Source organism: Perca flavescens, chromosome 15 (genome assembly GCF_004354835.1).
Source record: "Perca flavescens isolate YP-PL-M2 chromosome 15, PFLA_1.0, whole genome shotgun sequence".
NCBI classification, from domain to species: Eukaryota; Metazoa; Chordata; class Actinopteri; order Perciformes; family Percidae; genus Perca; species Perca flavescens.
Genome location: NC_041345.1, coordinates 22,035,669 through 22,052,645, shown reverse-complemented (window position 1 = coordinate 22,052,645; position 16,977 = coordinate 22,035,669).

Below are 16,977 nucleotides of genomic sequence, written 5' to 3'. Positions count from 1 at the left end.
AAGCAATTGTAAAAAACTGTAAGTAAAAAAATGCAGCAGCTAAGTCTAGTATTTTCTGTACTGTATTTTCAGTTTTTTTCAGATCTTTCTTTCTTTTTTTTTACTGTAATTGTAACCTGTACTGGATACAGTATATTATGTTCGTCTGTATATCATTGTTTGCTGAGCTAACAGTGTTATGCACACTATTGTAGTACTGTAGCATTTAAACTGGGACAGGTTTTGTTGTGATTTTCCATGTTGTTGACAGATTTGGCCTTCATAGAGAGAAAGACATTATATTTTCCTCTGTCTGCAGCATTGGTCTTGTGTAGTGTTTGGTGAACTTATTGTATGTTTGCATTTTCTCTGTGTACTTAAAGGGAAATTTCACCGCTGGAAAGCTGATCTTCTTTAAATTGGGTCACTTATGTAGTAGAAATGTGAAAAAAAATTGAAATTGGTGCCTTCTAGGCCAAGATAAGACAGAAAATTGGTTTTTGGCTGATATGGATGAAAGACACCAAATAACACAGCCCACCTCCACTAGTAGTCTTACCCGGTGACAGCAGGCTGGATTGTCCACTGCAATATTTCCACAACAACAAAAACACAGCACAGCAGTCTCTGAACTCGCGTTGGGAGTTTCGTTGAAGTTGGATGTAGTCCAGTTTGTTTAATGAGCGGACACTTGCAAGCACGATTGGTGAACAGCTGGCTGGCTAGCGTTAGCTTTCCACCGGCACACTCGTTCAACGCTCCCCACTGATGAGGTCACTTTACCGGCCACAGGAATCAAGCACCACTGCTGGTCTCCGTGCAGGCAAAGCTTGCGTAGTGTGTTGAGTATTGCGTCCGTAATAAAGTGTCCTGCATATTCTCCAATGTGTTCCAATGTATCCCGGTGGTACACGTGTGTGGTAGTTTGAATGCACATAATTGTTGTTCTAAAATTTCCAAGACTGTATGGCTGCAGCCTGGAGCGTCCCATATCATGCTGTCCCGTCTACTTTTCAAAATAAAAGCTCGCGTCCCAAAATTTCCGTCGGGATGAACAGTTTCTGCTCCTGCTGAGAAGCTAAGCGAGGATTCAAGATGGCTGACACTCGTTTTTTCCTCGGCAATCTCCGGAAAAAGCCGACAGTCCAACCCCCTTTGGGCTATGCGGAAGTGGCTCCTAAATACAGGCTGTGGTCTTTTGCCTCTTGGCAAAAAAGCCTCAGATGACGCAAAAATCGTCATTTTGCGTCATCTGAGGTTTTTTTCCAGACCCTCAATACAGAGATCTCCCCTCTCAGGGGGACATGAGGGAGGGAAGCATGGTCATTCAAAAATACTACCGGGATTCTACTGATACAAAGCTCAATGCTAATCGGTGAAGTTTCCCTTTAATTTACAGTCCTCTAATCACTGAGAAGTAGAATTGCTAAATGTTTTTTAGGTTAGCAACAGCAGTGTGTAACTGGTTCATACAGAATTAAGTCATATGAAATGTGTGTGTTTCATATGGTAACAAAATATGATTTTTATAAATTAGTGTATAGTTTTTGCAAGAGTGTTTCATTTAGCAAAGGGTCTGAGGTGTTCTGCTGACTGGGTGTGTGGTTGTGCTAATTGTGTGTAGTGTTTTGAAAAAATGGTCCCTGTTTTCAAAATAGTGCTTAAGCAATCGGAAAAAAAACTGTAAGCAATCATGTGTTTGTGCACCTGATGGCTGTGTTTCACACATTGGCTCATAGGTGTGGTCATTTGACAGTCAGTGCTTTGGAATTGCAAGGACGAGACATCATGATATGCTTCTGTGTCTAATGTACACAAGTGTGTTTAGTGTTTTGCAAATCACTGTGTGTATTGTTTTCCAGAAAGTGTGAGGCTGACATTGTGCTTATAGTGGTGCACATCTGGGCCATAATTTGGTCCTTGTGTGTAAGGTTTTGATAATTGTGTCATACTTTTGATTTCTGTGTGTAAGTAATCGGCAAAAACTGTAAGTGTCTGAGGAGACCAGTTTAATGTCTGATGTCACTCTGTTCATGTTATTACAACAGAGAGGCACCTTCTTTGTAAATTTTTTTATTGCCTATAATTAATAAATCAAAAGTGTTCAATAAAATGTCCACAAATTAAATACAACACAGCAGACCTGGGGATGGGGGTGGGGAGGATGGTCACAAGCGGCCCATGGTTCTTTTTATTTTAAATATGGCCATTGTGCAAGCTAATGCTAGTGCTGAATATTCTCTGTACATGTATACATTCATTTAACAGGTTTTAGAAATGCTACTTATAACATTACTTGCTTACTTGAATGTGCACCATAGGATTTATGGCATGTTTCAAAAGTCAAACAAGTATTTTACACTTGCTTCCCCTACACACATCAATCATATAGTGCATGCTGTTAATGGCTGTTGTAGTCTATTACCAAAGTAATTCCTGTTTTAATTGTTCTCATGTAATTTTTATGCAACTGCAGCTCTGCAAGGTATTGAGGAGCAGGTATGCCAAACATTTACAATTGATGGACAGGCCCATAAACAGACTGCAGCTCTTCAGTTTTACGTTGTTTAGGTATCTCTTTCAATCCAACCAAAAACAGTTTAGAAAATTATGACTGTGGGAAATTTTCATGGAAAACACTAGTCATCTGTCAGAGGACTGCCTATGAATACGGAGGGAATAATGGCAACTTGCTCAGCTTGTGTTTGGGTACTATGTCAAACATTTCTTTTTTTTTTTTACATCAAGTTTTAAGCCTTTTCTCAGGTCAAACTGGTCTTAACATTTACTGCAAATGACAGGAACAAAACAGAACCAAATATAGCACATTAAACAAATGTATACAACCATCATTTATTAGCTTTTCTAGGTGGAAGAGTACATTTTTGTGACAAATTAGCTTTCAACTAAAACATATTTCTTTAGAAATATAGCAGCTTCATTTTGACACAGATAAGATTCCTGAATGGATTTTCTTTTATGTTTTTATTTTATTCTCTCTCCAAAACCACTGAGAGATCCCTCCTTTCAAAGTGATTGTTTGTGCCCTTGGTGTTTTTTTTTACAATGATGACAGAATAAGCTTCTTGGGGCTGCAGATTCAATCTTTCAAACTGAGCAATGAGGGCACAATCCACAAAGCACCACAGCAAAGAATGACATGAATCTAAACTTGACCTACTTTCAGCCAATGGGTGTTGTCAGACTGCAATTCTATCTGTGCGGGTCGTTGCACACGAAGACTCATGCTTTCTAGTATAGGAGTTGCTGAGTCATAGTTTAAAATCCACACTCCACTCTGCGAAATCATTTTTGTTTAATCATTAGTTAGTCGGTATCATTAGCACATCTTGTTTTCCACAAACAATCAAACAGAGATGACAAGAATAATTAGCTGAAGAAAAACTAATTGTATGACGAGAAAAATGACAAAAGCTTTATAAAAGGAGCTGATTGTGCAGACTGGACTGGGACAAATCCTTTCATCTGAAACTGTCCTAATGCCTATGAAAATGTCACGCTATATCAAACTAAAGATCTTATTTTTCACGACATCAAAGCAATTTTTTTTTTTTTGCATCACAAGAAGTTTAAGTTCAAAGCAGTGCAGAATGAAAATCTCCTCTAGTCCCCTGAAATTCAACCAGGTCAGACGCTGTGGCTGCATTCTGACTTTGCCTTTTAAATTGTGTATCTTAATGAGACAGCTTCTGTGTCCGTACTGTGGCCTGCTTCTCCAAACTGGGGGTGTGCCAATCACAATAGGTAATACACTGACCCCACTTGAAAATATCCGAACTATCCCTTTAAATGTGGATAAAAAGCAAAAAAAGTGAAAGTTAAGTACAGTTAAGTTACAGCTAATGATGTTTTAGAGAGATGGTGAGCAAATATACTTTATCGTATGCAAACTGAGCAGTTGTACAGTACTTTTTCAAAAAAAATAACTCGAGGCAAGGAAGTGTTTGTTCGACAGCCACAGAAGCGGAAACGCTTTTCCTAAAGACAGATGAGTGATTGAGAGCAGCAGTGAGGCTGAAGCCTAAACGTCAGGTTATTGACGGGTCACACGATGGGCCCAATCAGCTGCAGGTAAACAGCTGATTTCTCCCCTGTCTCTTTGTGCCTTTATGTGTTTTGTGCAGTATGTGCAAGAATCATACGTGTTTGGTGGCCTCTAGCTCACCCAGTAAGAGCGTTTATCCCATGTAGGCTGAGTCCTGCAGCGGCGCAGGTTTGAATCCGACCTGCTACCCTTTCTGCGTGTCATCCCCCATCTCTCTCTCCCTTTCATGTCTATCCACTGTCACTTCACAATAAAGGGAAAAGCCCCCCAAAAAGAATCATATGTGTTTTTAACTGTGAGAAACTTCTGTAGAAGGGCGTTTGTGACGTAAAAGCCGAACAAAATGTGTGCTGTATGAAAGCGGTCAGCTGATCAGAGCAGCATGAGCCCGAATCACTGCATAAGAGTTAGTCAAGGACACATAAAAAGAAACATTCAAAGAACTTTAATCCTAGGAAAATGTGATTTTAACTGTGAGAGCAGACTACAAAGACTTGTGTGTGGAAGCAAACAGGATTACACAGTTTAACAGAGGCTAGCTGCTCCTCAGTGTCAGGGTTAGACATTTTTGTTTTGTTATGATGTTTGCTGTACAGATAAAGAAAAACTTTTTTTTGTGGCTAAATCCTTTATATAAAAGAGGCAATAAAAGAGAATTGCCTTGCATGATAAATGATCATTTGTTGATTGATCTCTGTTCATCTACATTTAGTGAATAAGAAGGAAGGTTACGAGAACGTGAATTTTACTGTATGTTCAGCAGGAGTTTTCTTTCTGTGAACATTGTTAATGTTATGGGGGGGGAACATTTTTTTCGCAGGAGGCGACATTCTGTGATAACGTGGGTGGCTAATTCTTACTTGAGCCTAACTGGAAAAACATATATAACACACATATATGTGCAATAATGAAATGTGTGGTTGCTCATCTAACATGGTCTTAATCCCTATGTAGTCGTACACATAGGTGGCAAACACACACACACACACACACACACACACACACACACACACACACACACACACACACAGAATCTTGTACACTTCTGATGACATGTCTGAAGTTTGTGTAATATCCAGAGCAACTGGGATGGTGTTTTTTTTTAAAGACATGTGTTTTTTTTAAATGGAAACAACATTCTGTTCACCTCCATTGTATTGGGGTGTAGGTACAACTTTCAGAGGTGCATATCTCAAAAAGTGGGCACATAAAAAACCAAACTATCGGCATAGATAGGTACTGTTACAGTGACAAAATAAGACTTTTTGTTAATTTGGGTGAACCCACCCTTTAAACCATAACCGCAACACGCTCAATCCTAAAATAAATGACCAACCTTGTGGGGACCAAATTTATATCCCCAGTCCCTGTAGTGTGAGAGTGTGAACAGATGCTGTATAATGTCCTTCCATCCCTGTGTCTAACACAGCAGCAGGAGCACACACACTGGACTCTCTGTGCCAACATGTCTCCACTCAAACATCCAGCTAAGCATACATGACACTACACTGTTTGCACAGGACAGAAAATCTATTTCTGATATCCCTCCTTTGGGCAAACTAAACGTAGCTTAACATCCACCTCAATGCTTGTCAAGTGTTTCTTGTTAAATGAAAAGCAATTGTCAACATGGAGGCTAAAATGATTGTCACAGTGGTAACTTTCCCATCAGTGCAGCCTATTATAATGCTGCGCTGTTTCCGGTCTGTCCACTGTCATGTATGTAGGACTTCTGTGACACATTGATTCTAAAATGTATCAAGTGATCACGAAAATCCAAAAAGACTGTGAGATGCACACATGCAAAGATAGTCAAATTTCAAAAATAGCCATGCTAGATTTATCATAACCGCTATTATTAATGAAAAATCCCTGCATGAGTCTCATATGTAAAAATGAGTCATTACCCAGATACATTGGTTGGTAATGCACCCAGGGATTTGTGCACTGGTGCATTGTCATGTTGAAACAGGAAAGGGCCTTCCCAAAACTGTTGCAACAGAGCAGGAAACACTATTGTCTAAAAATCACTGGAACTAAAACAGCCCCATAGACCAAAAAAATGTGGACAGGTGTGTTACACCTTTTAATCATAACACAGTTTTTGTCCAAAAGAAAAATCAAAAATCAAATCAACATGCCCTTTGCATTTAGACTATTGTGACAATATGACAATCAGATAAACAATAACAACCGTGTGTGAGAGGTATAACACACAAAGCAGAACCCTGAACCCGATGACATGAATGGGTCAAGCGAGATTTCTCTTCATGAGAAATGAGTTAACAGAAGGTGGAGGCGGGGAAACAAATAAGCTTGATGAAATATACTGGAATAATCCATCATCCAGCACTGAGGCTCTAAGCCTGCTGCTGCTGCTGAAATGATTCTGAATCTGCAACAAAACTATTCCTGTTACGTAACACTTCGCGAAACAATTACATGGACTCGGGCTGTTATCCCTCGCTCGTAACAGCAGGGTCCTGAGTCTGAAACTACACAGCCATCCTAGCAGAGACTATTCAGTCAGTCAGACCTTCACTCGGGCCTTTCTCATCCTTCCATCAGAGGCTGTTGGCAGAATTTTTCAGAAAAACTCATAGGAATTCCACATAATCACCTCATAAACTAGGAACGTCTATAAACTGCACAAGAAACATTATGTTTTTTTGAGGCCTGTATTGAACTTTGAACCAAACTGTCATCCTTTTTTTTTTTTTACCACATTCAGAATTGTGCATTATTTAAAAAAAGACAAGAGACATCAAAAATGACATCATACGGCAGATAATGCACATACACCTTCAACATGTAGAAATCCAAAGACAGTCCTGCTGCGCCTACTTACAGTTCCTGCTCTATGATTGGACAATCTCTGTTCAGGGGAAGGGTTTGGGATTTGCACCACCATTGCAACACCATAATAGGCCTAGACAAATAACCATTGACATGAGTCAAACAGTCTTATTAAAAAAACTAAATTTTGAGGTTTACCAAACTCACTTCAGGCTTGTTTTATTGAGACATGTGTCATTGGTTCATGACATGTGACATTTTGTCTGCCGCGCCATAGCCCTTATAGTCAAAATGAACCCTGTATTGACGATCAGCTTCCTTGTTCTGAAAAACATTCAATTTACATATTTCTGCAGTTGTTAGAAAACATTTCCCAGATTTGTTGAGCATCAAACGCTTGCTTTGTTGGTCGCGTACGTGCAGCGTCAGTCCTCCCGAAGCATCTTAACTGGGCCATGTGGAATACAACAATAAGATCACAGTTACTGGAAAGCCTTTTTCTTTGGAAAAAAGGCAAGTCACGACAAAGGCTGAGGGCCAGGTTCATATTTTTCTAATTTCCCCAGCCAAGGAGAAGAAATTCTTTGTGAAAACATAATCAGCTTGATGTGTCATTTGTAAATGAAAAATGCGTCTCTTAATTAGGACTTCACCCTCATCATTTATCTCATTTCAGGGGGCACAGATTCCATTTTTTCCCACCTAACCACAAAGTAACAGATCTTTGACGGTATGGAAACATAATTACATCAAACCGCATTCTCCCTTCTTTGGATGAGAAATGGAAACAATCCTCTGCTTTAGGCTTTCTGCAGAGTTTCCTGCGGACTCCCCGCCTACCTGCTCATCATCTCCTTTTGCCAGCAGGTGAGAGATGTTGAGTTGTAGGGTTGTTCATCTCCACATCCCACACACTGCATTAAACACTCACATCCCTCTGCTCGCTGCCATGCACTCAGGTGCCCCCCCACACACGGAGAGGGCTGCAGGTGAAACAAGTGGCTGACAGATACTGTGTATTTCTGGAGCCTGTAATGTGCTGAGTCCATTTATAGAGGTAGGAGGGGAAAGGGATGCATGGATAGATAGATAGCTCTGCTGTCATTGACGTCACTGTTTAACAAGCAGACAGATGAATTAGTGAAAAAGTAGACCTAAAATAATGAGTCTGAAAAGATTACAGAATGTTGGTTATCGAAGGAATATTTTGTTTTCATTGCATTTCTCTCAAAATATGTTCATTTGTAAGAGCCCACTAAAAAAAAAGCTCAGATTGTCTGAATCAAGTACTGCTGTGGACATATATATGATTTGTTAATATTTGCTCTACATATTCTATATGATTTGTATTTAAGCTTTGGTAACAAAGAAACTCGTATGAACTTTAGCCTACATTCGCTGGACACTTCTCTGGAAACATCTTGTTGGCTTGGTTCCAAAAGGATGATAGCCATTGGTCAAAGTATTGTTTCCTCCCCCATCTATGTTACACACATTATAGAATATATACCATGTTAAAACAAAGAAAGTCAGAGGACCACTGGAGAATTGGAAAAACAGGTCCTCTCCGAGCTCTGCAGGGATTGTCAAATGATGCTGATTTCTTCGATGTAAATAAACCTTTATAATCAAGAAACAGTGTTGGCGGATTCCTTTCCACACAGCAACGCAGCATCACTACCAATTACACCACACAGTGTTTTTGAAATTCAATTTCAGAAAGTACTGTGGAAATGGGGCTTCTTTCTGCTCTCAGCATTAATTACCAAAAAGGCAGAATTATCCAAGAGGGAAAACAACTTGAATTTCCATTAGCCTATGCTGTGGCAGCTGCTAATCTTACAGTACATGTTGGTTGTGTTGGAGTGTGCTAATTCAGACTTGTGTGTGCTGTAAAATAAAAGCTATCAGATGAAAATGATAAAAGCATTTGTTTACAGCATTACATGGATGGATTACTGAATGGCCCAGAGGCCCACGGGGTGGGGGGTCCTGACTCACAAGATGTTGCTAAAGTAACACAAAACAAAGATATGCTAAATGACTATAAACATACACAAAATGACTACAGAGATTCAATGCAAAACGACCACAAAGAGATGCTAAATTACTAAAAAAATTATCAAAACCACGAAGAGAGAAAAAAACACCACAGAGACATCTACAATTATTAAAAATAGATCCACAAAGATGCTAAATGATTAAAAATGGATTCAAATCAATCACAAAGACATGCAAAATGACAAACAAATTGGTACAAACCACCACAAATATGAAAAATGACAAAGAAAAATGCAAAACCACCACACAGAGACACAAAATAACTCAAAATAGATGCAAAACCACAACACGTGCTAAATGAGTACAAAAACATGCAAAACCAGCACAAAGAAACGCAAAATGACAAAAAACAGGTACACTCTGAGTCATTCTGGTTGAATTTTTGCAGGATATACAGTAGATCTTGTACTTTATATCTTAAGAATACCATAAGATATTCTAGTACATCAGATTATATTGATTTATTCATTTACGACAGGTGACAGATTAAGGAAGAACCTGAAATGAGTGCGGAGACATTATGAATTCAAAATGCTTCCTAAAGACGAGGGTTCACCGAATGCTTTAATGAAAATAAAGTGATTCATATGCTATCGTTACAAATGCTTCAACATTACTCAAAGAAAAGCTGGTTTTGTTAATGTACAAAAAACATTTGTTTTGCAAAAAAAAAAAAGATTATGTGATAGTTTAATTAAGATAAATGTAGATACCAAAATATTCTGTGATCGGATCAATATTAAAAGTCACAGTGGAGATGGGCGAATTACAGTCAAATTTGAATTAAAAAAACAGCAGCATTTGTTTTATCTGCACTATGGTTAATAGGAATGGGAGCCCAAAAGAGACAAATTAATAAATAAATGTTTGCAATAAATGAAGGATAAATACATTTGAATTTCCCCCAAAAAGGATACCTTAATAAACGATAGAATGTATAAATGTTGTATTTTTTATTACATTTACTTTTGTATTTCTGTAATCCTTATATATTTGCAGATTTGCTCTCCATGAGTAAAGATGTCTTTCACCTCAATAAAAGAGCTGTTTATTGTCATACTGTCAAACATGTGTGTCTATTTTCTCCCTCTTTTCTTTCATGTCGAGTCTTGATGCGTATCATCTCCTTTTGTTAATGCATCCTGCCTTTGTCACCTAGTCACCTCGCCAGCCTTCACGTAGCACATTATTTCCTCCTGTATGGAGGGGGGGTTACTGGGAGGCGACATCACACAGAGAAACCAATAATCCTGCCAAAACAACAGTGCCTGTGAGGATTAAACAGAAGGACCAGGCTCATCCTCTCCTCTGATATGATGGATATAGAGATTTGAGATGCATGTATTTAAAATAAAGACAGTGAATCTTGATAGAACATTTATGTAAATATACAAGATGATTTAGTCCCATGTTGATGTTAAATTAATAAGTTTGATTACATACTGATTGTAAAGTAAACTCAGTCTAATGAGACTTCTTTCAGTCTGTGTGATTCTGCAAAACAAAGATAGTATTGAAGCTGCTGAAGCAAGCCTGCACACACATGCAGAGAGAGAAATAACACACACACACACACACACACACACACACACACACACACACACACACACACACACACACATTCTCCCCTGCCGTGCTCTGCTCTCAGACTGGAGTAACATGCCGTCAGCATGGACAGACACGTTTCCAAGCACATGCCCTCTGTCTCTCTATGTCTTCTCTGTTTGTCTCCCCCTTGTTTTCTCTCCTTTTGTTTCTTTTTTTGTCCTCCTTTTTTGATTGTCTTTTTCCTACATCTATCCCAATCCTCTGTTCCTATCTCGTAAACAAAACAACATGTTGTGTTGATGTTATGTGCCAGTGTATTTCCATGTTTATGCCTCTTGCAGCGGTGTGCGGAGAGCGGTGTGAGTCAGAAAGCAGAAATCAGGTAGAGAATGTCCACACGGCACAGCAGGCCATTTTAATTCAGCACTCTCATTTTTCCATGACACAGAGCGTAAACAATTTGGACACAGCAGAGCGCCTCATTAAACGACTGCTGTCTGCTCCCATTCTGATGTTCAGTTGATTGAAGTTATTGGTGTTGAGCCCAGGCATCCCTTAGTGAGGGAGTGACTGCTGCAACCAGAGAACACGTGATTATCCTCCACAATTAACAAGAGTTGGCTTTGATTGGCTTTTCCCATGCTGCAGATATATCCATGTGTGAAAGACTCCTGTACATGGATGATAGCAGTGGTTATCAACACAACTGTGGACTTCCATCACATTGACTTGAGTCATGAACCTGCTGACTTTAGACTTCACAAAATGAAAGGATACATCTACACTACTACGTTTTCCTTTTTAAGCGGCGTTTTGAGACAAAAACAATCTCCGTCCACACAAGAGTTTTAGCTCCAGTAGTAGAACTAACATCTGTCCATATTACCAGGTCTGACAACCAGTGTTGGGAAAGTTCACTTTCTACATGAACTAGTTCAAAGTTCAGTTCACAAATTTTAAAATTAACTAGTTCAGTTCATAGTTCATACTTCAAAATTTTGAACTAAGTTCACAGTTCCTAAAATGAACTAGTTCATAGTTCTTTTTTTCCATATGTTGCTGTGAGCTATTATTTTTCAAAATGATTGCCACAGCCCATATACAACTACAGACAGCAATTGTTTTATCAGTTTTAACACTGAAACTATGCGTCAGATTTCATCTTCATATCCAATCAGTTCAATGTGCCGTTTCAGGTTTGCTGTGGATGTGACTGAAGTGCGGATTTTCTTTTTGAAAGCCGGCGGGCAAAGTTTGCACAGAAATGTAAGATTTTTCCCATCCTCACTGACCTTGTCATAAAACTCGTTTAAATGATCATAAGACGCCTCCTTGCTGCTTTGTCGACTCCTTGCTGCTTTTTGTTTTGATGACGCATGCGGCGGTGCGACACTGGTGGCTGGTGTTGCCAGATTGGGCGTTTTTTCCGCTACATATTAAGGCCCGTTTATGGTGTGTTTAAGCCAGGTTTTCGCCTGGAAGGCTCTATAGAAATCTGCCACCCTATTGAACAAAGTTAAACTGAGAGAGCGTGCTGTTCACAGACACCAGAATGAACGAGTTCACAGTAACATTCATCAGGCAGTAATACTCCCGTTCAGCTCACGTTCGCCCAAAATATGAACAAGTTCATGAACTATCGTTCAATGAACGTGTTCAGGCACAAAACTGCTGACAACGAATATCACATGACCATTCGCATACACTAGGCATGTGCATGCGGGTGTAAACAGGAAGCAGATTGTCCTACGTTACTCCGCGGTTGAAAATCATGGATGTTTAAAGATGAAAATACAGAAAATACTTTGTCGAAAGAACAACAATAGCAAAAGGAAAAGCAATTATTCATTTGCTTGGACTGACAATAAGGTGGAACTGTTTCTGAAAGGTATATGAGCCTACCTAACCGACTGACTGACGGTGCATAGTCGTTTCCAAAGGTCTCCATTTGTGGCCGTCCAGACTACAAAGCCCGGAGTTTTCAAATAAAAACGGGGGCAGCAGTGTTTCCAAATGTCTACGTTTTAGGGGCTCTGAAAATGCCATAGTGGGTGTGAGGCGTAAACAAAATGTAGTAGTGTAGATGTATCCAAAGAGACTTAACTTGACTTAGACTCTTTCATCTTTAAAGTTACCAACCAACTGTTGTGCTACAGTCTGTTGTGTTAGTTACGCCTACCCTCTCTGGCAGACTGCTGGGTGATGCACAGCCACAACCACATACCACAAGTTTGACAAACAAACAAACCCTCATTAATTTAATTAAAGGGGTGATAGAATGCAAAACTGATTTTACCCTGTCATAGTTGAATAATATATGGATATGGAGTGCTGTGGGCTGCCGTGACGGAGCTCCAAGTACCTCATAGCAGGCCGGGGTCTGTGAAGGAAGGCAGGCCGGGTGGCGAGGCAGCAACAAAGGCAGCACCGGCCGCTGAACTCCGACACACAGTCTTACCAAATTTGCAATTGGCCATCAAGTTCCGTAAAACGGCCCATATTTGAGCTTTATATAGTTGATTTCTCGCTAAAAAAAGTCTCAGAAGTGATTTTAATAACGAAATAGCCCGATAAACAATGAATAACTTTGCAGTGTCTGAAATATGAGACCTGCTGTCGAGTCTCCCATGTGTTTCTATGTAGTTTGCTCAAACCAATCAGCGCGTAGCTCATTCTGAATATTCATGAGCATACCATATTTGGAAGAAAAGCTCTTGTTCCAAATAGAACCATATTCACAGGGTAGTTAAGGGCCTAATAAAATAGCATTTGGGCAATTTTCAGCCCAACCAATGTTACATACCCTATTAGGAGACCTTAAGGAAAAGTGTAAAATACCCTATATAATCATTCTATCACCCCGTTAACATCTAGCGAACGACTGTCGTACAACTGTAGGTTGTAGCTAAAGCAAACGTTAGATGGCCAATGCTGAGCTAAACATGTTTGCTAACCTATCATGGTGCGTTTTCAGGTGAGGTTGAGCCAGAATCCTTTATCTTGATACCACATATTTTGCATTCAGCGCTTCTTTTGTCTGGGCCTTGTTGTATGAAGAAGGCAAAGCTTCTGATGAATGGCACAGCAGCCGCCAGTGCAGTTGACATGTTTGTTGTCCTTGTAAAGTTTAGGACTTGGATTTGACTAGGGTATCATTGGTCTTGAACTGGGACTTCCTAACCAAGACTTGAGACTTACTTGTGACTTACAAAACAATATTGTTGTCCTACCTCTTGTTATCAGTGCACCAGTGTGGCTAAAACTGGCTCCATAAAACCGTTTGATCTTTATAATTCCCTTTTCAACCCGCATGCTGCTTGAGACATCCATTGACGGGATGAAGGAACGTTCCTTTGCCAAAGATGATGATGAAGACTTGCATTCACTGAGCCCTGACTTTAACCTCATCCAACACCTTTTGGGATTGAGTGAAACACTGAATGCAATCCAGGCCTATCACCCAACATCAGGATTGATTATAGAAATTTGAGTCCCCTTTAAATGCAATCTTTAAGCCACTGAATGGTTTAATGTAAACACCCTAAATTTTCCCCCCAAATTATATTGATGATCAATTCTAAATAACTCAACTCTAAAGGGTGTAGAGTTTTTATCCAACACTAGCATTGAGATATGAAATTTAGATTTATTATTGTGCTCTTTACAACAGAATTACACAGTGGGTCTTTAGGTTTATGCCACTAAAGTCTTATGGTGCAGGTAAGGGGAAGACTGGATTCATGTTCAAATAATAAAACAGTTTAACCAGGATGTCAGTGTTAAATGCCACACCCTCAGTTTTATCTGTATGCCACTTCCTGCATCTGGACTAAATGCTGCCAATGTCATATTTTTGCATAAGATGATAATTCGTCAAAACTTGTGCCACATCATTGGCCGTTTGTGATTCTGATTTAACTGATTATCTCAGGGTTATCACGCATGTCGGCACTTACAGGCCCATTGACACACATTTAGAGGACTGAATGTCCTCTGTGCTTGCAGAGACGTGTTCATGCATCTATTGGCAGAACTCCAGTTTAAGTCCTTCTTGGGCAGAACTGAAGTTGAAAGAACTTTCCATTCTGCAGGAACAGGTTTAATATGGGAGTGAGCCAAGTATCTTAACTTGGGTTCTCATAATAGGATAATGTTTACGCTCGTGTACATAGAACCAGGTTTGTTTAGTTAAATGAGTTAAGAAGAGAATTTGCTCAGGTAAATATAGAGACTGATGCACTGTTTGTACTGCTGAATAGATAAGGCACACGCCATCCTTTAGGCTTGTCTGGCCCGTCTGTTATTTCCGTTGTATGAGTGTTGGTAGGGCAACAGCAGCTGCCCTGGCTGTACCGTCCTCCTGCCTTCAGACGGCCAGAGCAGAGCCAGTGTCTGAGGAGGCAGCCGAGGCTTTGGAGTAGTGTGTGTGATTGTATGAGTGTATGGGTTTTGTAGGGGGGGGGCTGTTGTCACGGAAGCCCCTTGGAGGTTCGCCATCCAACCTTCAGGCCAAGTGATTCACACAGGCGCTAATGTCATAGCACTCACAACTATCACGCATTTAGTTGCTATGGAGCTAGATCTGCTCAGTGATACACAAAGTGGGAGACAGGAAGTCCTAAAGAACGGGGCTCAACTACGTTTCATGTGGGCTGGCTCAGAGCCTGTGTACTGTTGTTTTGCTTGTGGTCAATCACTTTCAGGTCTGTGGCTGAGGTCATAATGGGGTAACTCCAGTCCTCCCAGTCTATTTAACCCTGCCTGCCCAGGGACCAGTGTGCACAGTGTTGGGAAGGATACTTTCAAAACGTATTTCGTTACAGAATACAGAATACATGCCCGCAAATGTAATTTGTAACGTATTCTGAATACTTGGATTACTTCAGGATTACTTCTACATTGAATTGCGTTTTATAAGTGTAGGAATGCGACCATCACATCCAGCTTACTAAACAGGCATATTATGGTGTGTTCTTTTCATTCCAACTGGCTGAATGTGTACCTGAACAAGCAGATAGATTATTGTATTGGTAGTCCCAAACTGCATAGGTCTACTACAAAAATCTAACCACGGTCTAAGCTACCACGAGCTAATTTTAGCTAACGTTAGTTAGCATGTCAAACGGGGCTGTCAGTCTTTAAACGGCTCTGGAGCTAGTAAATCAGCACGTATACGTATAGGAGAATGGAAAGTCCCACGTCAATGTTAAAATAGCAAGGTGACCAGTAAAACTACAGCAGACGACTACCCTTGGCTAATTAAAAAAATAACTTACTTTAAGATGCTTCTTCAGGTTGGAGGTGGAGTAATTTGGACGATGAAAGGAGGTTGGTTGCTGGCAAGCAGAGGCTGCACGGCACAGTTAGCTATATTTCATTCTCCCTGTTCTTTCTTTAATGTCAAATGCTGTTTGAATTTCCAAGATAGAAACTTATTGCTGCCCTGGCTCTCGTGCCGGTTCCGACTCCATTGTGACTGATCACGGAGCTAATTTTTTTCAATTTCATATCGGGGCTTCTGGAAAATGCGATAGAGTTGCCTTTTATTCAGAGTGAATAAACTCGTGAAACAGAGAAATATCGTTAGGTAATCCATTGATTTCAACAATGTAACTGTATTCTAAATACCAACTATTTAAATTGTAACTGTAACGGAATACAGTTACTCATAATTTGTATTCTGAATACGTAACGCCGTTACATGTATTCCGTTACTCCCCAACACTGAGTGTGCAGCAATACCTTCAGCTAGCACCAGCATTAGTTCCCCTTTGTTTAGTTATTTTATTTGTTAAACGCTGACAACGTGCACCATACATCGCTCATTGCATCCATACACCCTCATACCAGACTGATCCTGACTTCCCCACCTCAGTGTCTTTATGTTTGCATTTTTTTGTTTAATAAATGACAGTTTATTAATATTAACTTTGCTGTGCATCTGCCTCTTTTGTTGTGGCCTGTGAGCCGGTCATAACAATGAACCTAGATACCAGTTGAGACACATACCGGTATGTGTTTTTTAAAGCAATTCTCTGTTAAAAGTTATACAGAGGAATAAACACACACAAATACAATAACACACAGAAACACAGCAGAATAATCAATCAATTAAAAATAATGCAGTTACAGGACAGGTAAAGGAGTAACAGTCTGAAGTTACAGAGAGATAAACAAAGAGTATATATCAAATTACATTGTGATATTTTAACCTCTTAACACTGACCTGGTGGTGGTTACAGACTTCAAACGTTTTTTTAAACGTACAAAACTTTTTTGTAATATCTCATGTAATGTAGATCCAAATGTTCCAAACATACCAAATACGAGAGGCTGAATTTTGGGGAAATGTGTAATAAATGATGCACAAAACATGTAAAATTGTTTCCATTCGGTGGAATGGAGTTGCCATAAAAAACACTGAGTCTTGGGTTTGAATATATCTTCATCTAGCCTCAATGTAAGATCAGATGAATATATGTGGTAATGAATGACAGACAAGTGCAATACAACACATGTAACACTTA